Source organism: Astatotilapia calliptera, chromosome 12, assembly GCF_964374335.1.
Source record: "Astatotilapia calliptera chromosome 12, fAstCal68.1, whole genome shotgun sequence".
NCBI lineage: Eukaryota > Metazoa > Chordata > Actinopteri > Cichliformes > Cichlidae > Astatotilapia > Astatotilapia calliptera.
In genome coordinates, this window is record NC_137433.1 from 38012843 (window position 1) to 38024361 (window position 11519).

General features: G+C 42.0%; 2 long non-coding RNA genes across 2 annotated transcripts; both read right to left on the reverse strand.

Annotated features, from left to right (window-relative positions):
- Positions 1 to 2670: 2670 nt before the first annotated feature.
- Positions 2671 to 3972, reverse strand: LOC145432103 (uncharacterized). The gene is made up of 2 exons (XR_013912385.1): positions 3636 to 3972; positions 2671 to 3039 (listed from the first exon to the last, which is right to left on the reverse strand). It is a non-coding gene; the product is annotated as an uncharacterized LOC145432103 (long non-coding RNA).
- A 1150-nt stretch (positions 3973 to 5122) lies between these two features.
- Positions 5123 to 7016, reverse strand: LOC145419440 (uncharacterized). Its single transcript, XR_013900826.1, has 2 exons — positions 6637 to 7016; positions 5123 to 6324 (listed from the first exon to the last, which is right to left on the reverse strand). It is a non-coding gene; the product is annotated as an uncharacterized LOC145419440 (long non-coding RNA).
- Positions 7017 to 11519: the final 4503 nt, after the last annotated feature.

The following is an 11519-nucleotide window of genomic DNA, read 5'->3' on the forward strand; positions in this document are numbered from 1 at the left end:
ACTACCGATGATAAATCATTAACAAAATTAAAGATCAATAATGATGCAAACACAAAACACTGGGTCACTGACCCAGGACAGTGACAAATGTGTATTTAACAGCAGTAATATTTGATTTTTAACAGTACTGATGTGTTTTTTTAAATTTTTTGATATTAACACTTTTACTTGAGTTAAACAGTAAACTTTAAATAAAATATTCTGAGATGATTTTGCAGAATCTTCTTGTATCAGAAGAATTCTTCACTATTCCACCTTCATGTGCTCTTATTCACACACATGCTCTGTATTTAACTGTGTCATTATTAGGTATTATTAGGTGTCATTATTAAACCAAAGGTAACTATTTAACTAATCACTGCTAATGATTTCTTCTTTAATGCAACACTTTCAAAGTCCTTCAGAGTGATGTGAGCATCACAACATTTTGAGGCAGAAACAAGGCTCCTCTCTCCCCTCGTGTACAGTAAGGCTATACTTTGGCCTGTGACATGTGTGATTTGCACTGGACAGTATGATATACCATCCCAGTGAAACTGAAAGCAGCTCCGCAGCGATCCTGATCAAAGGCGGCTTCACCGTCTCTCCCAAAGATAGACTTACAGGTGATGTATTGGATGAGTCAACTGTCCAAATTTTGCTTCAGAGGTGGTATCCCCCCTCTGTCACGCAGGCTCCCCATAAAACACTTTCATGTAAGTCAGTAAAAAAAGAGAAAAGTCCTGTGAAAATGTAAAGATGGCTTCATGAACAGGGGTTTTATTTTTCATCTACAGGCTTTAGATTTCATTTCAGAGCCTCGTTCAGTGTCTCTTACACTGGCAAAAAGTCAAAGTGTGGTATCACTGGCAGAAATTCCCAATGCACACATCCAATAATTCATTTTCACGAGCGGTGAAGTGCAGGATCTGTAGCTGGACAAACACGCTACGACTTCCTGTTTTCATCCCATAACAGCACTTTTTATTGTCTATGTGACACAGCGCTGTACTGGTGCACAAATGTATTCAGAAGAGTCGGCAGACTTACAGCATATCTGTTTAGTCTGATTGTTGTCACATTCTTATCTCGTGGCCTCACTCTTACTAGGAATAGACGGCACTCCATGGCTGGAAGGGTTTTATACGAATGAGAATGTTGGAATTAGTAGAATAAATGTAATCTAATCTGGATTCATTCTGGATCATTCTTCAGAAAACATCTCAACGATTGAACGTTAAATGGAAAAAAAACTGATGCTGCAGCAGTTTTCCTTTTAAGACATCACAAAGCATTTTCCATGCAAATAGGCTGCGTTTACATCTGCTCAAATGAGGTCACCCTGACGAACGCAGTGCCGGTAAAAACACAGACGTGTGCATTAAATCAGCTCATGGATAAAACAAAACTAAACAAATACAGTTAAATTCTTCTTTGCAATAATCTCCACCTCTTTGCTTTGTCCGGCTCGGCCTCTGTTCTTTACAGAAACATCAACATCCGCCTGTAAACGGTCACGTTGCGACATATGAAGAGGTAATGTTGCTGTTTGAAACACGTTCGCCGGGCGGGGCTGATTCCTCCTTCCTAACTACCAACCATCTCCTGTAAGAAGATAAAGTTACTTTTAATCAATTAAACCTCAGCTTTTCAGCTTTTATAAGAAGTTTAATAAAGGAGACGTTCACAGGTTCGAGGAGATGTGACAATGACCTCTCTGCACTGAATCATATCTGTTATTAACCTCTGTCTCTCTTCCACAGCATGTCTTTATCCTGTCTTCCTTCTCTCGCCCCAACCAATCACAGCAGATGGCCCCGCCCCTCCCTGAGCCTGGTTCTGCTGGAGGTTTCTTCCTGTTAAAAGGGAGTTTTTCCTTCCCACTGTCACCAAAGTGCTGCTCATAGGGGGTCATATGATTGTTGGTTTTTTCTCTGTGTGTATTAATGTAGGCTCTACCTTACAATGTAAAGCGCCTTGAGGTGACTGTTGTTGTGATTTGGTGCTGTGTAAATAAAGCTGAATTAATTAGCTCACTACTGTCAATAAAATGCTCATTTCTGTTATTCAAGCTGACAAACTCATAGGTGCCACGTAGCAGTGCTTTCTCCTAGAAATAATGTTTGAGGTGTAAACAACTAAACTGCAACAGCAAATATGTTTTGAAGGAAACACAAAGCGGGTGACATCTGTCAACATGAGGGCGAGAGGCTGTTAATCAACGTGTTTGGCAATTTGCAAAGACAGTGAAATGTCATCGTCTGTTTCAAAACAAAAATATTTCCCAACCTGAACTAAAACGTGTTTGTTGCCTAAACCAAAGCATAAATGTGACTCTTGATGTGTGAACCAGCGTCCATGCCAAACAACACACCTCGTGCCAGCACTAGACGCACTTTCACGGTGCTGCATGATTCAGGAATTTAAAAAAAATGGCCTTAAGCATAATTCACTCCACACATAGTTTATAAATGATGGTAGTCGGTGATGTGATGCTAATTTAATGGGCGGGGTTATGTTTGCCTCACAGAATTTAATTTAATGATGGAGTTTGAGAAGTTTTTAAGTAGTGGGCACTGTGAAGGGAGAAAACCCAACAGGTTTGAAATGAGTCCCAGGACTGTAAATGAAGCAACAAAATGAATAAAAATCACCTTTCAATTAATTCTCTGAATAACAGGAAGACATGAAGACAGTCATCTGTCTTTTATTTGACAGAGGACTCAAAGGAAAGCCATGCAAACACATTTTCTTTAAATAAAGTTTAGAGCTTCCGCTCATGATCATCGAAGCCAGCAGTGTTATAAACACAGTATAAAGGTCATGTTTCTGTATGAGATCATAGATCAGAAAAAGAAACTCCAGGTTTTCACAAAGTTTTGCAGCAAACAGATTCTTCAGATGTCAGATAAGAAAAAACCAACGAAAGCAAAATGATAAACAGGTCAATCAGACAAGAAGCATCGAAGTCGGACTTCAGTCTGTCCGTCCGGGAGCGACAGCATAAACAGCCTCTTCAAACAGCCGGGCAGATAAGAAATGGAAACCAGTTTCTTCACACTGTATTGTGCAGGAAACAAAATGTGGTGATGTGTAAACAGAGAATAGCACAGGTGCTGTTGGCTAAACAGCACCAAAGTGTCACAATGCAAACAGGTTATATCAGACCAAGGTTAAAACGTCGCCCTGCGCCTTCAGGTGTCAGCAGCTTTTGACTTTGTAGAGCTTAGTTGGGTAAAATTCAGTGAAAAACAGGAGAACAGGAACTCCAAGGAAAAAGAAAACAGGGCGAAGTGAGTGAATCCTGGGATCACATGTGAGCAGAAAAGCAGCCTGACTGTACTCGCTCAGTGTGTTCTGTTTGCAACTGAAATACATGATAAATACACACCTGCACGCCCATATAAGTGACTTTACGTTGTTAGGTATTGTGTACTGAACGCCTTCTGCTCAGGTTGACATTAGACCGAGCTCGAAGGTCATGTCGTAAACGTCAAATCGATCTGCGTGCTCCAAATAGAAAATCTGAGGACATTAGTTTAGTTTCTGAGGACATCATTAAAATATTAATATCATTTAGATCTCAGCTGCAAATCTTTCAAGTCTCCACTTTACATCCTTTTAATTTACAGACCCTCCAACAGCAGCTAGTTTACCTCTATATGTGCACAATGGAGTCAATACGAGCAAAAAGTTCAGCAGCTCCACTCAAACGTAACCTGGTGGAGCCCAAAGGTACCAGGAACAGGAGGAACAGGGGGGGCGTCAGGTTCCACAGGACGCACCAGCAGGCCTGATTTAAATATCACCGCGTTGCATCCACACAAACATCAGAATTTCAGCTAAACGCTTTCTACAACCACCAAACAGCTAAAACAACAAATGCCTCACCCTTCACTGCTTCAACTTCTTAAACTGTTTTAACATATCTGATGAATTACTGACTATCATTAGTGCTCTGTAATATTCCAAGTATATATAGGGCCAGTATTTCTAATATCAGTGTTGTTACTGATACTCTGAACCTATAAAGGCAGCTTGTGTATGTTAGAGCAGTGCATGATTAATGCGATGAGTCATCATCATTTTGCAACTCTGTGATTTTAACTTACTTATTAGTCAATGCAACAAAACACACCGTTCAGCTTGTCGGGTATTTTGAAACTTGGTGTTTTGGAGACCTGGGATGTAAATGTGCTCATCTCTGAAGCACTTTGGCTCAACTGCTGTTGTTTACTTTTCCTATAAATAAATAGATTTGACAGTGAAAACAAAAAGGTTCAGACATTTTTCATAGCGCGTGTTTCAGGCTGCATGCTGGTGGTTAGCATGTTTCTCGTGCCGGGTTCTTTCTGCGTGGAGCGTGTTCTCCACATGTTTGCATGGGTTCTCTCGGGTACTCCGACTTTCTCCCACAGTCTAAAGACAAAGAGTTAGTGAGGTTAGGTTAATTGGTAAATCTGAATCGCCCATAAGTGCGAATGGTTGTTTGTGTCTGTGCTGGCCCTGTGACAGACTGGTGCACCGTAGCACGCACTGTAAATATGTTAGCAGCCGTCACCTCTCCATCTTCAGCCCCTTCATGAAGCGTCTTCTTATAAAAGCTGAAAACTAAAGTTAAAGTTGCACATTGAAGCCAAAACCAAGACACTGTTTAAGTTGATTAAAAGTGAATTTTATGGTTTCTGTAGATGCTGACTTTTTTTGAGTGTTGGATCAAAACTTCATCTGTAGCTGAAAGAAGCTACATCTTTGTATTGATGAAGTGAGCGACATCTCTGTGCGGCTTCAGTACCAACTCTTACATATGAAGTGTCATGTTTTATAAATTGATTTTGTTGCTGATTTAAAGAACAAAATAGCCTCAAACATAACATCAAACCCTTGTTTGTTGCCATCCTACATAAACAGCACATCTAATCCTGAGTTGGCCGTAAACATTTCCAGTAGTTGTACCTACAGCACGACTGAAGCACTGTACCCATCTGTAATGGTAAACGTTTATCTATTGCTCAAACCTGGAGTACCATCAGGGTATTATTGGAAAAGGACGTGGAGGATATTTGATCTTATGTTATAAAAGAACGTGTGAATGCCACAGCTGAAAGCACCCATCACGAATCAGGGAAGCGGAACAAAAAAGTTTGGGATGATCAGACATTTTATTCCTAACAAGACACAGAAACATGAAAAAGCTGGCAGGTGAATAAAATGACTCCACAGTAAATAAACTCAGTCTGTATGTGTGCTGTGTGTGTTCATGAATGGCATTTATGCTGAACTGTGGACATGCTGAGGATTAACTGGTAGTGATGCAAAGCACTGCAGAGATTTTGCAGAGACATAAAACAGCAGATTAAAAGTACTCGACAAATTTTCTTCTACAGATGGTTAAAAAACAAAAACAGTGTTTTTAAAGTGAGGACAGTTTTCTGCTGTCACTCAGATCCATCAGCCAAGTCGTCCTTGCATAACTGTTTGTAAAAAACAATAATGTAGTGATATCATCAGTTTCACAATATCTCAACAGCAGATGTGTCACCACACCATCGTGACCAAACGTTGGTCTTCCTGACAGAAACTGACACGTTTTTTCCGAGAGGAGAGAACTGTGGGGTTGTCCCTCAGCACCGTCGTCCTTCGCACTGTAAGGGAGGCCGCCGGCGTTTAGCGAGTGAATGTGAGAGGATGAAAGAGTCACTTAAAAAGAACCCACTGTGCTGTGTGATGAATCTCACACACGGCACAATGAGGACTGAAACGCTGTCGCCCAAGTGAAGACGCACGGGGAACAGGAAGGATGCAGGAGAGGAAACCGGTCCTGTTTCTGTCACGCATTGTCTTTAGTTAGTTATGAGAATGAGTCCAGTCAGCCTGCAAAAACTGAATCCTTCAAAATAAAGTTAATCTTTTTTTGTGTGTTTTAAATGAGATGACACATGAGAGACTGACCTCTGCCTGTGTTAGGACATCCAGGACACACATGTCAGCTGTGATCTCAGTAACAACTGCGATGAGTCATTACAAACATTGTCATACCCCGTGCTTCGATATTTCTTATTCACTTCGGTGGAAACAGTAACTGCAGTATAATATTAATAGTAACATTCAAACCCTCCTGTCACACGAGCACCGTCGGCTCCTCCAGACGAGCCGGCTTTGATGGACCAGTAAAAATGTCCCACTTTGTCCATGCAGACACAGGAAGTTCCAGTCTGGAGTTTTAATTGCTGGTTTGAGGACAGATTATTAAATCCATCTTTGACTGTGGAAATACAAACTGCAAAGACATCTGTGTGCAGGAGAGGCATCTGTGTGCTAAGGTGCCGTGTAGATGAAAGCAAGCTGCAAATAAAGTGAAAAGACAATGAGCTGATTTTCTTTAAGGGAAAAAACAGAAACACAAATGCATAAAAATAAAATGTATATATAATGTTTGTTAAATCAAAATAGCAAAAAGTGTCAAACAGGATTATTGTAAGCAGAAGCTTCATGTTTAAACACCGAGTCCGTGTGAAGACTTCTAACACATCAGACTGTGGATTAGTTTTAGTTTATAAACAAATGATTTCCCACGTTTTTCTCTCATCTTTATGTAAGAAGCACGTTTGTCAGTATGATTCATAACAAAGGAAGAAGAAACTGAATCTCACCCACTTGTATCACTTGTGTCCTCGTTCTCAGTCACCGGCGTTTAGTCCATTGTGATTTTCTGCTTTGCATCTTGTTTTCTTACTGTTTCAAATCTCCAGCTTAACATGGTCGTGTCTGCACTGATTAGTGTGAACCTTTCACTTTCTGTTCAGCTTCACCGTCGCAGATTTCTGCTTTGACTCGTTCTATGAGGCATTTTGTAAAAACCTTTTAAACTGTCCTAAAACCAAATGGCTTTACTGTGATCCTGGAACAACAGAAGGATCACAGATACTTATATAAATAAAGGACGTTGCTGTTGTGCAGCATACGTAAAAATACAAAGTCGATGCAAATATTCAAATGTTAAAACATGAACAGGCTGTGATGTCATAATTGTTCCTAATGCAAATGTGTCAAACTGAGCTTAAGGTGACCTCGGAGAAATGCTCCTCCTTCTGCAGCCGGGTTAGAAAACAACGCCGCGTCAGAGGCCTCGTATTTAACATTGTGCAGCAGCGATGCTGAAGACGGACCTGATGGATTACACGTCTCTAACTTTTCATTTCTTTAACATCTGCTTATCTGGTCACATATCAGGGGTTTCAATGACACTCATTTTCTTGCTATAATTGTGTGTTCTGCTGGGACATTTGGGGCGTGGGCATGCCTCTGCATCATATTTTGACATGTGCATGAAGGGTTAGCCCACCTTAGTCCTGAGCATGTGCCCGGGTATGAAGGAAAGCCACGATCTGTGGAGCTCTGATGTCATCGTTCAACATGTTAAATCGTGTTTATTCGATCATTTTATTTGAAGTTCAGGAGGGATTCACCCCGTACTCATACATTATACATCTTTAAATGCCTGCTTGTCACACTCCGATCTGCACGGCAACATTGCTAAGCTCTATGCTGAGCTTCCAGTTGCTGATGCCATGAACTCCACCTCCTTGCATCCGTCATCTTACATCACGGTTTCCTACACCCTGTAGCTGCCATTCTCCCCAGTGTTGAACCCATTCTGCATCCTTGCCGTGCCTTCGCATGCATATGAAATTAAGTGACACCCCATTCTTAATCCACAGGGTTTAATACTATGTTGGCCCTTTTCAGGATTTCTAATAATTGCATCTCTTCTCGGGGAGGTTTTCCACAAAGTTTAGGAATATTTATGGGAATTTGTGACCAGAAGAACATTTGTGAGACAGACACTGATGGTGGTCTCACAGTCTCCCCTCTAATTCATCCCAAAGGTGTCCTATCAGGTTGAGGTCAGGACTCAGTGCAGGCCAGTCAAGTTCTTCTACACCAAACTCTCTCATTCATGTCTTTGTGGACCTTGCATTGTGCAGTGGTGTGCATTCATGCTGGAACAGGAAAGGGCGTTCCCCAAACTGTTCCCAAAATGCTGAGAGCATGAAATTGTCCTAAATGTCTCGGTATGCTGAAGCATTAAGATCCAACTTCTGAAAAACAGCCCACGACATAATCATACAAACACCTCTAAACTTGATACTCGGCCCATTACAGTCAGACCATGCTGGATCATGTCCTCACAGTACCTCGCTGAATGAGGCTGTTGTACCATCATGGTTCCAGACTGGTACCACCACCAGTGCCTTTGAAAAAACACACACACACTGACATGTCTTAATGATTAGCACCTTGTAGCATTCACTCTCATCATGATGAAGTGCTCTGAGAGGCTGGTATAGGACCTCCAGCTTGTTTACCACCAAAACACTGAGGCTACTTGACTTTCCTCTCCAACGGGGTGAGAGCCAGCGTGTCCCCTCACTGAGCAGCTGGTCCCCTCAGGGCTGTGTCCACAGGCGGCCTCACCTGGTTCCTTGAAACTGCATCCCTTGCAAAGAGAGAATAGCAGTGTTTGTACTCCTGTGTGGGATAAGGAAAGCACACATCTGCCCTCCCATCCTCATCACTTTCTAGAGAGGCAGCATGTTGAGCAGCTGCATCTCTGTGTGGTTTGGTCAGTGCAAAGCTTTGGAGGGAATGATGAGTGCTTGCTCCAACGCGGAGGTTTTATTGCAGTGGTGCAAAGCTAAAGCATTAAGCATTAAAAAGTCCCTTTAAATTTTAAATGTTCCCTAACAGATGAAGCTCTAATCCTAACAAACTTTAATTGAATAAATATTCATCTGTAACCCGACAGGTGAAAACAAAAACTAAAAGTATGAATGTAAATCAGTGACGTTGGTTAGGGTGAGCAACTGGTTTTGTGTAACTGCAATGGAAACGTTTAAGCTTGAGCTTTTAGACATTTTCAGTTTCAAAATGTTTCTGACAGCTTGAAATGTGAAACCTATCAAATTTGTTATGATCTAATAATAAATCCCTGATGTCGAGCGATTGATATTTCTGATTGATTACAGAAGTCCAATATAAAATAACATCTGAGATTTTCTTAGAGACGTAAACTTCTGCAGATGAATAATTCCTGTTATGTGCTTTGACATCGAATGTCTGAATGAGGAAAATGAAACATGAGTCGGGGTAAGAAAAGCAGCCTGTGGGCCGGTTAGCTCCACATCATAGTAGCTAAAGGTTTAGGTTAGCCCTCACTCTGGAAATAAAAAACTTCTCATCTCAGGATTAACAAACTCCTTAAATCCCTGTGCAAACATCCGATGGATGCAGTACAACAGGCCCAGTCCACAGAGGCCACCTCTCAGGAGTCGAAGGATCCATTACCCCAACTGCTGTTTTGATGACGCAAGGATCCTGTCATGCAGGTGGTTTTAATGTTTTGGCTGGGTCTAAAGAGTGTCACATTACATAATGCACACTTTAACACTGTGGGTCTTAAATATAAATGAGGGCAGAAAAGCAGTGGATTTAAACTTGAACGTGTCATCCTCGGTCCCTGGACTTTATTGTGGTCCCTATTTTTATCGCAGCGTGTGTTGTTGTCAACCACACGTTTAATACACAGTGTTTGGTTGTGTTTTTCACATTGTCTCCGATCGTGTGGTGCAGAGGTTGTCTAAAGCTGCTGTGTTACCCTTGTGTGGACGTAGCCCAAGAGAGAATTTAACGTCAAAACCAAGTAAAAGCTGGTTGGAGCTCATATCCAGCCCTCGAGAAAACGATGCTGAGACAGACCAGCACTGTGCACACGGGGCACAGGTGTGGCTACAACTCTGAAACAATGTGAGTACTTCAGAATAAACCAGGCGCTGCACAGAGTACACAGAGTTCATGAGGGTCATTGCAAAATAAATCTACTCCCTGTGGGAGCCTTGTGGTGAACAAGGCTGTGTAAAATGTGATTCATTGTTCTTTAACTCAGCAGTGTTAAATAAAACACCTCGTGCTAAACATGGACACATTGTTTGCCTGCGGGGTGGGTGTGTGCATTTGAATACACTCTTATAGTCCTATGCAAATCGGAACATTTAAGTGTTAACCTTGGCAATCGCGGTGTTTACTCTAGTTACCATGAGCCAGGTGCGGTGGCCATTTATCACTGCAGAATTACAGCTGCACCATCTGCACCGACCTCCGCGTGCAGCGTCACTCACGGACTCTCTCATTCACGCCACAGCGTCACAGTGCAGCGAATCACACCGGAGGAGCTGCAGAAGGCAGCAAAAACAACGAGCCGACAGAAATAACAGCTGTAAAGGTGTACAGAGCCCGGCGACAGCGCATTGCTCGGGATTATAGTATTTTCTTCTGGTGACAATGCAACACAACCCATGTTTCCATAGCATTTACATGAATGTTTAGACTGGCAAATTCCCTGTAGACGCTGAGCAGGTGGAGAAGATGTCATTGTTCCTACAAGTCACCAAATAAACAGCTTTTCTTGAATAAAGAGAAATGAATAAGAAACAACGTCTTAAAAGAACAGCAATGACATGAATGGTTCATTAATGGACCAATGTGGGGGGGTTTTCAAATCCAGCAAAAACTAGTGTCTTAAATGTTGTGAAAGAAGCTTGTTTTTGTCTCAGGATTCACCTTTCTGAACATGTGCTGCTCAAAGATTTACAACTATTTGAATAAACTTGCAAATGTGGCTATCAGCTGGATTTGAAGTGACTGAATTTGCCTTTCTCCTTGATCCTTGCGTCAATGTTTCAAAATGACTCCAGAGAACACGAGTCAAACTTTCACATTGCTTCGACTTGCAAATTCATTCTGTGGAAACAATTAGTCCTGAGGCGAACAGAACAAAGACGGTGAAAAATTGTTGTACACGAAGCGAAGGCGTGCGGCGCGCTCGCTCCCTCTGTGCAGGCTGAAGAGGGGCTGATTGTTTTATGGGCCCAGGGGAGAAGCTCTGTTTGCTTTCGGGCACACGTTAACAGTTCATTTGTTTTTCTAGAGCTCCAAATGTCAGTTTGTGGTGCATCGTTTTCCCTAATGTGAGCAGGAGCGCTGGGCGATTCTCAGGGTGACCTGTGCAGCAAGTACAGGTGCCAGCTGGAGAAATAATTGGTTCCTACCCTCAGGAGGCAACAGCTTGCACTACAATGCATCATTGTTGGGCTGTAGTGGACACAGTCTGCAGATTTAAATATGTAATGATCGGCTGCTTAAACGGCACAAATTATTTCAGTGACACTACACAGCTGTGTGTTGTTTCTCATTCCCCACATATCGAGTACTGTGTCGTGGTTTACTTTGCTGGACGGTATTCGGCTCTTCTTTTCAGTTTGTTTTTTAGAAGAACACGTTTAAAGTTGTCCTGCTTACCACTGCCTTGCAGTTTTACTTTGTATTAAGTGAAATCAACAGGAAACAGGAAAAGTTTTGACCAGCTTAATTTCTGATGCCGTCTTTTTCTAGATATCCAGAGAATCGTCCATCCTACCCGTCTCTTGTTCTGTCTCCCGTTGCCCCGTCGTGGTCAATGCCTGGCCCTCTCCGAGCTCGGC